Source organism: Lathamus discolor, chromosome 2 (assembly GCF_037157495.1).
Source record: "Lathamus discolor isolate bLatDis1 chromosome 2, bLatDis1.hap1, whole genome shotgun sequence".
NCBI classification, from domain to species: Eukaryota; Metazoa; Chordata; class Aves; order Psittaciformes; family Psittacidae; genus Lathamus; species Lathamus discolor.
Genome location: NC_088885.1, coordinates 21,104,448 through 21,118,887, shown reverse-complemented (window position 1 = coordinate 21,118,887; position 14,440 = coordinate 21,104,448). Strand labels below are relative to the sequence as shown.

The 14,440-nt window shown below is 39.0% G+C and overlaps 1 long non-coding RNA gene across 5 annotated transcripts in view; it reads left to right on the top strand.

The window, feature by feature from the left end:
* The window catches only part of LOC136007789 (uncharacterized), a 91,816-nt gene that overhangs the window by 40,331 nt on the left and 37,045 nt on the right, over nucleotides 1–14,440 (top strand). For 3 of the 5 annotated variants that reach the window (XR_010609852.1, XR_010609855.1, XR_010609854.1), the window contains exon 3: nucleotides 9,692–9,783. This is a non-coding gene — a long non-coding RNA (uncharacterized LOC136007789). Of the gene's footprint in view, nucleotides 1–9,691; nucleotides 9,784–10,185; nucleotides 11,445–14,440 lie in introns of those variants that run through there. The other 2 variants (XR_010609853.1, XR_010609851.1) reach the window with 1 other exon arrangement.

Sequence of the window (14,440 nt, the reverse complement as noted above, 5' to 3'; positions counted from 1 at the left end):
GCGAGAACTACAGTGTAGGTTTTGGGTTTTTTGTTTACTTATTTTAGTTCACCTCTATAACTTGATACTACTGAGAAATACGTAGAACAACTGTTAACCTAAGAAAAATATTTTGGAACGGATCTTACACATACGGGGCGCAACAGAACAGCGGAGAACCTAAAAATACACGCTTGAGACAAACATTAAAGAGAAGTGAATAATTGTTTGGAATGATCTTAAGGAAAGAATTTTTATGACAAAGAACTCAAAGTCCCTTTATCCCTCCTTGTAAGTGGTTTTGTACCAAGCTCCTTTTAATGTTTAAGATGGTCTCATTCTTTTCAAATGGAAGTGGCTGAGAAGACAGAAAAAGGACTGATTAGAGGCAAAATGATTTCCAAAATGTCAGACAATGAGTATCACTTCAAGGCAATAATGAATTGAAATACTTCTGTCTCCTAACATTCTGCTGCTTAATCTGTACCCGCATTCATAAAATGAAATACTGTGTGGTAAGAGTCATACAGAAATATGATTTGTAGGAAATAACGTTCTAAGTCAAGTAGTAACTTCTTTTCTTCCACAAAACCTGGGATTAAAAAGTAGGTCAACAAGCCCATTTATATATCTTATTCCATAGTGTGTTTTAAATTAGTGCTAGTGACAAGTGTATGAAAAGCTACACATTTTGTTTTTATAGTATATTGGTTAAATTTAGAATTGCTTAAAGTGGCTGTTACACGCAAGCCTCCAGGCAAATTCTCAGATCTTTCAGTCAGTGGACTTTGTTGTTTTTAAACACATATCACATGTTAGTATTGTATTTGTAAACCAGGCATTTTATCCAAGAATGCAATTAAAGCAATGAGTGTTAATGTCAGTATAGTGGTGGAGCCTTTTGAACCTGAGGAGCTACAATTTCAGCTCGAAGGGTTTATGTGCTCCAAGCATATAAATCCCATTCCTAGTTTTGCCCATGAATCCCTCCAGAAGAGTGATTTTTAATCTAGAGACAAGCTGAAACCTTTAAGTATCATTGCACAGAACTGCCCTTGTAATGTTACTTAGTAATGACAGGTCAGGCAGCTTCGATCCCACAAATGGCCTGAGATAAAAGAGTGATTGTAGGCAAGGAAATGGCTTTTGCAGGAGCTCTGTTCTTGCTTCAAAAGCCATTCTTTGGCTTGCAGTGTCCCTCTCTGCCTCTTGAGAACTGCCAGAAAAAATTCTGGCCCTGAAATTCAGAGGTACCTAGTGCCAAGGTAAGGATAGGTATCCAGCTCAACTAGAAATCTTTCTCTTTTCCTCCTGCTTTTGTTGCTGTGCAGGGGAGAGTTCTCATCTGCACCCTGACTGTGAAGATACCAGCAGAGCTGAGTGAATAATGAGGAAATCTACTCACTAGTGTTTTGACATTGCTTAGATCATGTTTGTACTTCTTTTATCTGCTGCTGAGCTTTTTGTGAAAAGCTGTGGGAGTGAAGTGTTTGCTGAAAAGAATACTTTCAGGGAATTATTTCTGGACCGTATTCATGATTAATTTAATCAAAACCCAGTTTTTCTCACTGTAAAAGTAGCTGATTAATGATTACGTCATAAGTGAGGAAACAGAAACGGAACAAATCAGTGTGTTAAATTTGGGCTTGTTCTTTTTTCAGAGCTCTATATAATTCAGCTGCAGCAGCATGTCTTCAGTAGCTTTTTTCTATATCCTGCTCTCCCTTGTCACAGTCTCCCTCCTGTCTTGCTCTTGTATGCCATTCTATTTTATGTAGGTTTTCATTCTGCTTTCCTTGTGAAGTATATGAGTATCTTGCAAGTTTATGGTACATGAGGTGACTACCATCTGTCATATTTGGTTCTTTCCTTCCCTATGTGAAGAATGAGATACTTAGCAGGAGTGCTTCGTTTTGATAAGATTGTTTTCTGCTTATGGGAAGCAATATTGTTTTCTGCTTATGGGAAACAAGATAGAAGAATAAGGAATTGCATCTGGAGTGAGAATTGATGCCATTTGTGATAGTCCTTAATTCCTGTGTGAATTTGTTTCAGAGCTTTGGTTGGCTGTGGGCAAAGCCCTATGTTTTAAGCTCATTAAATTTGTTATATTCTTATACTTGCATACTCCAACAAAACTTTTTTGTCAGGTCTTTACCCTTAATTTATTCCTGTTTCTCCTGTAATTGTTGTCTAATTGGAATGGTCAGATGAAAATACTAAGAAACTGAGGCACAAAAAAAGCTGCAAGTGCAATGAAGTGCTTGTCTCCCACTTGGTGGATTTCCTTTTTCTTCTAATGTGGCAGTTGTTGAAGAAGTTTCTCATTTGTGCTCTGAAAGCTGAGACACTGGCAAAATAAAATTAATGAGGAAAATTACAGCTTATTTTCAAAGTCATCTATTAAGCAAGGTTAACTATTTCATACTGATCACTGTCCAGTCAGGGTGAAATACTCAAGCCACCAACTTTTTTCTTGGTAATGACTATGTTTCTCCTGAGTCATCCATAAGCTTTAGCTAACAGTCCACATGTATTTGGGAATGCACTTAAAGCACACGTTTGTTTTCCTTTAACTGCAGTAGATCAAAGCAAGTAATTAAGCATGCATCCAATCAGGACTGATTTCCAGTATTGGATCTGTGTTGCAAACATATCTTAATAGGCTTTGTCAAGTAATACTTGTATTTCTTCCTTCTTACATAAACAGTGAGACGAGTTAGGTACAATATGGCAGGGTTATATGATGCCGTGGCTAGTTACCAATATAAAAAGTCATTTGAATGTGTACCTTGTGGAATGACTTGATCTGGCAGTCCTTCATAAATTTCTGTGAGAAACTTTTAAAGGAATACCTCACCGATGACTTTAAGAAGTGATTAAGATTTAAGAGCTTGAGAGGTTTAAGAGCCAAAGGAATAAGCTTTTATTCAAAACAGTATCAAACTCTTATTAAATTTTATGAATCTTGAGGGATACTTCAGGGATATCTCCCGTTTAGCATTGAAAGGAATTCTAAAAGTGCTCTGAGAATTTACTGTTACAAGAGCATTGACAAATTCTTCTGTCTTGGTGCTAATGGACTACTTACTCATGAGTTGAAGATGAATATCCTGTTTTCTTGTGCAAGGAAGCAGCAAGCAGACAGGTAAGAAAGCCCAGAAAGAATAGATTCCATAATATGGCATGAAGACTGATAACAAACATGTACCTTCCCATGCACGGTGATGACCTCATTATGAGCACATTATCATGCATGAAGTTAGGAAGTTCCACCAAGAAACTGCCTTAAAATTTTAAGTAAAGTGCGTTAAGTGAAAATTAAAAAGTGATTGAAACTTGCAGCAGTGGCAAAACCAGTATAAGGTAAACTTACTTGAAACAATGCCTTATGAAAGAGTTGTAGATCAGAGATTTTGGACAAATAGTTAGACTTGACTGGAATTTAATAAGCATATAAATGGATGACAATCTCTTCCAAAAAAATCAGGTATGCTTTTGTCTGATGTGTTTTGTTTACTCTGAAGTAAGTCCAGAGCAGGGCCCCAGAGATGATCAGAGGGCTGGAGCACCTCTCTTAACAAAGACAGGCTGAGAGAGCTGGGCTTGTTCAGCCTGGAGAAGAGCAGGCTTCATTGAGACCTTCAAGCAGCTTCCAGTGCCTAAAAGTAACCTACAAGAAAGATGGAGAACAACATTTTACAAGGGCATGTAGTGACAGGGCAAAGGCTTTAAGAGAAAGGGCTTTAAGAAAGAGTTTTAGATTAGTTGTAAGGAAGAAATTCTTTACTGTGAGAGAGGTGAGACACTGGCACAGGTTGCCCAGAGCTGTGGATGCATCACCCCTGAAAGTGTTCAAGGCCGTATTGGATGGGGCTTTGAGAAACCTGGTCTAGCAGAAGGTGTCCCTGCCCCTGAACTGGGTTGGAACTGGAGGAGCTCTAAGGTCCCTTCCAAACCAAACCATTCTGTGATTCCATGTTAAGAGGACTGAAGTATAACCAGGTATTTGCCAGTTATAATTTGTTAGATTTTCTGTAGTAAATGAAAAGACCTTCCACAGATTAGTGAGATTTCCCTACCTCCAAAGGTTTATTTGCTTTAGTGCCCTAAAACATGTTTCAGTTTAGAGAATTAAGAATCTTGATTCTGAGAATTATCCTCATTGCCAGAGGTCCCATCTGTGACTGAAGTTTTTCTCAGGAAAAAGGTGCAAATCTGGTAGCCATTCTTTGTGTCCTGTGTTTTTCTTTTCCTTAGCAGTACCATAATCCATAGCTAATTGCTTAGCTGATCATTTTGCTTCCTTTAATTGTGACATTTCCCAAGTTTTAAATCAAATTCCATGATTGTCCCATCCATTCGTTTTTCTTGAGAGACATTCATTAAGATTTGCCCTGCTGTTTCTTGTTTCTCTAGGCTCTTTTTGGTAATCTTCTGAATAGAATTTCTTGATGCTTTACTGTATGAAACACCTTTTCTGTTCCTAGTATCTTATTTAGCAAACCAAATACATAACCTTCATTGTAAGTGCTTAGGAAAGCATTTCTCTGTGAATGGGCTGAGTGAGCAACACTTAAATAATTCAAGTTATATTTTTACAATCCAGCTTACCTGCAATGATATTACCATGCATGATCCATATTTAAACCTCTAAATTGATCTGTTGTTCTTTCTGCCTCTGTTCAGTTTGCTTTTTGTCTCTCAGTGCTGTCATGGAGAATGTAAATAAATACTCTTATGCTTTAATAAGCAATTAAACTTTTTATTATGTCATCATTAGCCTTTCCACAGAACTGAGGCAAACTAGGTTATCAAAACAAGAATTCCTCACTACTTCTGATATACTGAGATGGCTCTGGGTAAAACAAACATTTCTGTCTTGCTTCAGGTGCTCCTGACATGTGCTGCCTATTGTAATCTGCAGCCCTTGAAAGAGTCCAAATGAAAAGCTTGGATCTGGAGAAAAATAGTCATTAACAGTGTAATTTGATAACTTCTTTTCTTTCCACATTCTTCTGTTTTGATAGTGGGTAGATAAATATCACTGTGGTATGTGGCCAGGATAGTCAAACAGCTACGATTTCTGCTCATTAAGCAGTTTTAGATATATATAGATGTATTTTTTAAAGATACATCCACATAATACTTGCATTTTCATGTTTTGAGATTCTTGAATCTAACAGTTTTAATCTGAACAAATGGGTTCTGTCTAACACAGAATTGATGTAAAATGAAATTTTGTATGAGGATTGTCTTTTTGAAGTAAAACAATGGGGAAAAAATGAGGTTGCAACAATTTTAATAGCAAAGCGTACAAATTAATTTCCTAGTGATTCTCCTGAGAATCTAGGTATGATTCAATTAATATCTCTTAAATTTGGGTAATGATTCCCCAACTCTTAATCCCAGCTGTGTTTTTAAACCCTGGTGGTTTCACCCAGCATTGGCTAAAAACAGCTGTTGTGAGCAGTCATCTATGTTCTTGAGGTGATTTGCCAGTTGTGTTCAGAAGCAATTTTCGCCTTTGCTCCCATCTGTCAGAACCAAACAGTGCTGCTATATTGAGGACTCTGGCTCCACTGTGAAATCAGAAGTGGATTTCCTGGTGTAATTAAGGCTGCATTACCCCAGAGATACAGGCTTGGGCTTAATCCGACTCACGTCAAATGGCCCTGCTCTCCTAAATGGAGCTGTTCGTGCATATGGGTAAGCTTATACCTAAACCTCTGCAAGAGACTGGCTTGGAGTTCAACCTGCACCACTAACACTGTTCTGGAGGCAATAGATTCCTTAATCATCAGGTCTCTCTGGCATTCTGTTTTCCTAGACTTTTCTTTTCTTTTTTTTTTTTTTTTTTAATTAAAATTGCTCTTCCTCTTAGAAATGTTGTTGCTATGAAAAAAAAAAAAAACCCTATAAACTTACTTATCATAAATTCTGGGAGGCAAAACTTCTGGTAAAATCCATAAGTTAAAAGGATTACAACATTTCAAAATTCCTTTATTCCTTTGTCAGATACTATTTATTTTAATTTATTTTTTTCTTCCTACATTATTACTGTCCCTGCAGGAATGACAGGTGACAGAGAATTATGTTCCCATTAAATTGTTATCCATAAACCCTCCAGAGATTTATAATTAATATTAAAGCTTACTAGGTTGGGCTCATTGCAAGACTTTGCTCGTGGTGCTCTGTGTTTGTGCCAGTCTATAAATCTTCACAGCTCTGGGATTCCCATCATTCCATTACAATGAAAAAGTGGCGTCTGATGCAGGGAGTGTAAATACTGTTCAATAAAGAGTTTCATTCTTCACTGGTGAATTACAGCTTTATGACACATAAATAAAGCAAAGCAAGGAGAACTAAAATATGAGGAATAGGTGTATATCACCCATGTTGTCTGGAATGAAATTGTTTCTACTGTGGTGACAAATTTCTCTTCTTCAATTTGCATTCACATCTTGTGTTATGCCACTCTAAAGGCAGCTGTTTGATAGGTGAAATCAAGTAGATGTTAGATTCTGCTGTCCTCCAAGTTTTCATGGGAGAAACATGTCCGACTGGGTCAGAGACCAAGGGATATAGTTTATCAGCCTGGTGAAGTTTGAGAAGAAACAGTATTTTCTAAGAATCAACTTTATATAGTTAAAGAAAGTATTTTGAACACACAGACTCTTTGTTGCTTGAACATGATAAGAATTTTTTGACCTACTTATGCAGTTTTGGGGGAAAGTTATTAGTTAAGTAAATTTTGACCACTTTGTATTTTCGAGGATGCTCTCCCTCCTTACTGATTCACAATAAAAATATCTTCTTAAATGTAAACATTGTATGAGACTTTACTCCAGGAAGGAATCTGGATTCCTGATAAGCTGGACATTATGGATGGTTCAATATTCGATTCTCTATTTAAAACAAAACCCTACCTGTCTTCATTACATACAAGAAAGCGGGGGGATGTAGCACTTCTATCCAGTAACGTGGGCATAGTCTTTGGTGCAGTTTAGCTGTAAAATTGCTTTCATAGATATGTTAGCTAATCAATCATGGTGATTTATTTAGCTACTTTTGATAGCATTGGTGACGCCAGGGATTTTTGTCTGTCTGGTAAAGCAGCTGATGGCTGGGGCCTTCTGTGGTCTGAGAAGGTGACTATAGGAAATAGTGTCTGTAAGAAGCAACATTTCTTCTTGGCAAAATAACTCCTTTGGTGGTCACAGCAACAAGGGTGTTTCAAAACCCAAAACCAGTGCTCCTCTGCAGCTTAGTGAGTGAAACCCAGGCTCTGGGGCTGTTGATGATGTGGGGGATGAAGCCAGTGGGAGTGGTAGACATAGCCAATGAGTGTGACCAGGCAGCAATGACAAATGCCACCTTCTTTATTCCATGTTGGTTATGGAGCTGTATCTAGTACAGCAGCTGCAAAGTATTCTGGCTTCTTTCTTCCCTTCCTATACACAACCTTTCATTGAACTGTGTGGGAAAAAAACCCCACACTAGAAGCCATGAACTTGAAAAACAAAACAAAGCAAAAAACCAACCCCCACAAGCCCCACCCCCCCAAAAAAACCGTAACAAACCCTAACCAACCACAGAACAACAACAAATGAACTAAACACCATCCATAAACAACAAAACAAAAAAGAAAACCTAAAAAATGACCTCAACCCAAAAACTGTACAAAGCAAAATGCCCTCAAATTCAATGAAAAACAAATGCATAAACAAAAAGGGCTTCCCCCTCTCTCCCACTCCATAAACCAGTCTAAATATGCTGACAAGACCTGCTTTGTTCAGCATCAGCCCATGATGAGTTTTGCTGTTGCATTGATACGTGAATTTTCTTAATTCAATCACTAGGGTAAATATTTAGTAAAATATATGATGACAAGTGAAAAGGATTTCACAGATCATCAAATCCAATCTGCTGTGCTAAGCATATTGTCATATCACCCTATTTATAAATATGCCAGTTCCATCAAAATTGGTTAAGATGTTTGCTCCTCTTACCTGTATGAGCAGCTTATTCTAGGAATACACTTGTCTTATGGAAGGGTCTAGTTTATGGTTATTTATGGCCTGGTTATATCATTGGCTCTTCAGTTTGCATATCAGTTCAACAGCTCTTTCTCCTTCCAGTGTTCGTAGCCTGGTGTGTTTGTACACAGCTGTCCAAAGACTTCTCTCTGCCACTTCTTTCTCCTGAATTTTGTGCCTTTCATGTAAGATAACCTTAATTGCTCTGATTATCTTAGCCCTTCTCTGACCTGCATTAGTCTTACTTTATAATGAAAAAGGATAACTGGAATCTGTAAGCTTAATTCTAGGCAAGGTCTTAGAGAGGTAACACGCAGTGCTCTGGTTTCTTATACCATGTGTGATGTGTCATAAGACTGCATTTGTGTTTTTTTATGTCTGTACTTATGGTTCATGGTTATTGCAATCTGTGTGACCAGGTATTTCCAGCTAGTGAACTCTTAGTCTTTAGTAGAAATTCTTGTTGTATGCCAAGACTTTGTCTGTATAAGACTTAAGATTGCATTTCATTTCCCAGCTGAAAGGAAAGCAAGACCTAATGGACAGGCAGGAAGAGATGCACTGCACTTTGGTCATGCCCTTGACTGTCAAGGCTCAGGACTGTAGATTGCAGAGTCTGAATGCCCATGCTTATTTTGTGAATTATCAATTTTACTGAATTTATCTCACTTACATTCTCTGCATTTTTGATAACACCCTACTGTGTCATCAGTACAGCCTGTTGTATTCACAACAATAAGTGGCTTGATATAATTTGGACATATGGTCCTATCTGCATGGATGAGAAGCATGGCTGAGATCTTGGGTGAGTGTCCTGGGTTTACCAAGAGCCATTTTGCTCCTTCTTAGTAACTGGTGCAAGCTCTGTGTTTTGACTTCCAGCCTGGGAACAGAGCTGATAACACCGATTGTTTTTAATTGTTGTTAAGGCCAAGGCCTTTGTGAGTCTCATGCTCTGCTGGGGACGAGGGGAGGCCGGGAGGAAGCAGACAGGACACCTGACCCAAGCTAGCCAAAGAGGTATTCCATACCACAGCACGTCATGCCCAGGGAGGTAACTGGGAGTTACCCGCAAGGGCACGGTCTCTCTTCGGGGGGGTCGAACTTGTTCGGCGGTGGTATCATAGTCTCTTGTTATTTTCTCTTATCAATATTATCATTGGTGGTAGCAGCAGTGATTTGTGTTATACCTCAGTTACTGGGCTGTTCTTATCTCAACCCCTGGGAGTTACATTCTCTTGATTCTCCTCCCCATCCCTCTGGGAGCGGGGAGGGTCGGGGGGGTGTGGGATGTGTGTGAGCGGACGAGCTATGTGGATCGGTTTAAACCACGACAGTGAGGCATTTCTCTGTTAGTGCAGGCTAGATATGAAATAGTTTAAAATCTGCCTTGATCAGCATGTTTTCTTTTTTTTCTTTGTGTTTCTGGGCTCAGATGGATGTGTACAATACAGTAATGCTCACTGGGCATTTTTAGAGAGATCTGTTTACACCTGGAACAAAGATTTATAATTAATATTACTTTATTTGAACAAGTGTACTTCTTAGGGTGTTCTATGTATTCTTTATAAGTTAGAACTGTAGTAAGAGCTGCTCCAAATACCCAGTGTATTAGTGGTGTTGGTTAATAGGAGGTACTACAATGCTAGCAACTGTCTCCACTAAATTTGCAGGTTGGATCAGGAGACACTGCATTTGGCTTACAAACAAGACTGAGGTCAAGGCATGGGCCCTCTCATCCCTGCCACAGATCTGCTGCATGAGGGTGAGTCAGACTCTGCCCTTTAGTTTCTTTGTCTATAAAACTTAAGCACACATCGTCAGTTTAACAGTCTGACACCTTACAGTGTGAGTTCAGCCATGGCCTTTGCCTTCAAACCAAGTGGCATGTTAAGGTGTATTTGGAAACATCACAAAAATGTGGTAATGATTATATTAAGTCAGGGAAAGAAAAAAAAAATACTGCGTATGTTCCTCCAAGTTCAGCAGATGAGAGTCATTGAAAGTAGATGTTTTAAGGTTCTCTGCACTAAGTCATATCTTGTGGAAGATATGCTGGCTGTACCTGGATTGAAAGACCATAACCGATTATCTCGGTTTTAGAGTCAGAGGGAAGTGTGTCCATATTTCACTTTTGTTGAATGTCTTTTTCCTTTCTTCTTTCAAGAGTTCTATCAGCTTCCCTCTAGGACCAAGAGCTCTAATGTGCAACCTTCCCCTCATTGTTCACTGCCAGGAGGGTAACGAGGCCTGACTTGGAAATGCTGTGTGAGTGGCAAGCAGCTGAGCAGTCTGATTCAGTAAATTGTTGCATACAGCACTGTAAATCTGGCAAACCTAATTATACTCAGAGGGATAATGACAACTCCATATGGAATGGAAAATTGTTTGCATGTAGATTCTTAACTCTTCTGGTCTTCCTGTAGTTAGTAGGCAGGCAGCAGCCTCCAAAGCTAACAGTGATACTATTTCTTGTCCAGCTGGCATGGAAGATTTAACTTCACATGAGCCAGCTGGCTATCTCCTTGCCTCCTTTCACCTAAGAGACCAAAATATGTCATCCTTGAGATATGACCAGACTCTTGGAACTCACACCTCTTTCTGGGGGGAAAAAAGCGGCATTATTATTAGTACTCTGTATATGCTTTGCTTCAGAGATATATAAATGTACATGCATATGTATGTATATGCTTTATACGTCTTCCTGCACAGATGTTAAAACTAAAATGTATACCAAAGAATCTTCACGCTTACAAATAGAAATCCAGAAAAAGAACCAGGAAATGAAAACCCAAGGTCTATGACAGTCGTACTTTGCCTACCCTGCATACGTAGTAACTTTAATTATCAGTTGAGTTGTTTAAATATGCAGCTGAATTTATTCCATGTATATACTCAGAGGCACTGATATTAAGAGCATCAGAGTATTTTCATTTCCTGTATTTGGGGATTTAATTTGTTACTCTCCAGTATGGCTCTAGTGCTTTTTGTACTTATTTTCCTTTCTCTAATACATAGAAAGAATATGGAGAAAGATAAAAACAGTGTTTTTAATAATACTGTTTTTTAAGTAGTCCTGCTAGGCTCTGAAAGTCACATCTGTAACAATGAATTGGATGGGATGTTATAACATTTACTGATGCTGCTGTTTGGACAATGTAGAATTTGGAGACAATTAAAGTGATAAAAATGCAGATTCTGCCTATTTGGGTGTGGTGCTAGGGCAATATTGGTGCTGTCTCATTAAGATACAGATGCTTCTTTTAATTTCAGTTATTCCAGGCAGTCCTGGTGAACTCCTTTAAATAGCATGGGAAGTGAATGGGATTATTTTCCATCTCCTCTTTTGGCTGCTCAAAATTTAGAAAATGCTCAAATGAAGCAATTTTAAAATTATCCAAGCTTGCAAAAAAATGAAATTAAAGAGCATGACATAAAAGCACTTGAAAAAGTGCTAACTGTGGATTCTTTTCTTGTATTTCATGAACAGCAGATGTGGCACAAACCACTAGCAATAATCTGAGATGCCTATAATGCAGTTTACTAAAAAAAACAAAGAGAACCCCTTATCTCACATAAGTCATTGGTATTGTCTGTTCTCTGCATACCTAGTCCTGGTGGCACCATGTGCCTTAGTTTGTATTCACTAAAGCAAAAAGCCTTTGTTCAAATACACATTTAAATAAGGCTAAATATTTGCCTAAAAAAAAAAAAATAAAAAATGTGCAGCTATATTCCAGGGAAATGAATGAGGATTGTGGCAAGGAAATCTTTAGAATCCACTAATTAATTGAACATTAATAGTAAATGAAGGTAGGATTTATAGTAGTTAAAACAGAGGGGCTACAGATTTTTGGTTATTACAGTCTAATGTACTGATACCCTTCTTGCTCCAACAGTTTCCTTTCAGCAGTGTGTAGTGTGTCACTTAATGACTAGAACTACATAACCATTCTTGGCTGTTGATTCAAGAAGGGGGCTCACAAGAGTGATCTCTAAAGATATCAGATACTCTTTCCACTGAGGTTGCTGATCATGCGTTGCTCAGTGTTCTCATCTGTTTCTAACATTTGTCATCTGCTCTGTCATTAATGATTGTGATTTCCATCTTCTAGGTGAATAACGTAGTTCATCAATGCTTATTGCAACTGGCATTGTGAATAATATATGCTTAGGATGCGGAGATTCTAGCAAAATACATCACATGTGATATCAAGAAAAGATCTCAAGGGCCATCAGATAAGACTGTTTTATAAGCTTCACTTTGGAAATTCTTGTCTACATTGTCAAACTTATAAAGATAAGTTGAAATAAGCAAATATGAAAAAGGCCATCTGAGATGGCCTACTTAGGGCCTTTGCATCTTCTGCAGGTTTTAACTGCTTCCACTGGAGGCAGTTCTTAAAGTTGTGTGGCACCCAGATTATTTGCAGTAGTTTTTCAGAGACAGTATCCTTCAAAGGAATCTACAGAGATGTACCTAGGAATATATCCAATGGCACTGAACACAGGAGACCTTTGTTGCTAAGATGTCTCATGTTTGGATTGCATCCATAAAAGGGGCTGTAGTGCAATCCCTAAGCCTTAAGACTTCCAAACCATGGATTACATTGTGAAGGTTCTTTTTAAACATATTAAGTGAAATCTGTTGTTGAAGATGACTTCCCTGAGAACTGCTGGAAAAACATGTTGTGTATATGGGGGTACTCCACAATTTAGATGGCACAGACATGATGACTTTTCCAGTGTATCTTTGTATGTGGTTTATAACAGCCCCAAATTACTCCTTCAGTGCAATTTTTCATTTTTTCATGCTTATTCTTCTCTCGGAAGTGAATATTTTTTCCCAAGGGATTTCGAAGAAAATCATTTTAGCTCAGAGTGAGCTGGGTGTGAAAAGGATTGTTTTGACACACTTTTATGCTCTGGTTGCTCCAGAAGAATTTAAATCTGAAAACTGCAATTGTGATGGGTAAATCTCAGCCTCTCAGATAACATGTTATAAGCACACAAAAATAACGTTCAGAGGACATTAAGGTTGCGAAGTTAAGTGCTTGCCAAAAAAGTTACACAATGACAGAATAAACATATATAGGTAGTGAATCCTGCTCTGTATATAAGTTATGACTTTTACGTGATAATGCACTTTTTATGTCCTGTTTGTTCTTCTTTTTCCTTACTTGAGTCTTATATTTTTTCTTATTACAAGTTTGCAAGTGATGCTGAACTGTGTGGTGTGATTGATATGCTGGAGGGAAGGGATGCTATCCAGAGGGACCTTGAGCGTGAGAGGTGGCCAATGGCAAGCTCATGAAGTTCAGCAAAGCAAAGTACAAGGTTCTGCACCTGGATCAGGGCAATCCCAGGTACAGCTATAAGCTGGGCAGAGAAGGGATTCAGAGCAACCCTGAGGAGAAGGACTTGGGGATACTGGTTGACCAGAAGTTCAACATGACCCAGCAGTGTGTACTTACAGCCCAGAAAGCCAACTGTGTGCTGGGTTTCATCAAAAGGAATGTGACCAGCAAGCTGGGGGAGGTGATCCTGCCTCTCTGCTCTGGTGAGGCCCCACCGGTTGTCCTGCTTTCAGCTCCTGGGGTCCCCAATACAAGAGGGATGTGGACCTGTTGGAATGAGTCCAGAGGAGGCCATGAAGATGATCAGAGAACCGGAGCACCTCTCCTATGGAGGCAGGCTGAGAGAGCTGGGCTTGTTCAGCCTGGAGAAGAGAAGGCTCCAGGGAGACCTTAGAGCAGCTCCAGTGCCTAAAAGGGGCCCTACAAGAAATCTGGACAGACATTTTACAAAAAGCATGTAGTGAACAGGACAAGGGAGAATGAATGGCCTTAAATTGGAACATGGGAGATTTAGGTAAGATATTAGGAAGAAATTCTTCGCTGCGAGGTTGCTAAGAAACTGGCACAGGATGCCCAGAGAGGTTGTAGCTGCCCCATTCCTGTCCAGTGTTCAAGGCCAGGCTGGACAGGGCTTGGAGCAACCTGGTCTAGTGGAAGGTGTCCCTGCCCATGGCAGGGGCTTGGAACTGGATGATCTTTAAGATCCGTTCCAAAAAGATCCCCTCCCAAACCATTCTATGATTTTTCTATTCAGGGTCAGTTTTCTTGCCCTGTAATTCTTCCTGGTTTATCTATCCAGACCTCTCATTTCTACCCCATCCTTATTTCCTTGCCACATATTCTTTCTTTCATCTTCACTCCTGAATGTCTCTTCTCTTTTTGAACTCTAGTACTTTATGTCATCTTCCTGCCATTGGCCAAGAAGAAATAAAGCTATAAGGAACACAAAATCACATCTTGCTTATGTAACTATCGTAAGTATCATGATATACATATAGGAATATGTTTGAGAACAAACTTATGAAGGAGGGACAGAGGGGAACTCTTTCATCCTGTGCCCACAGT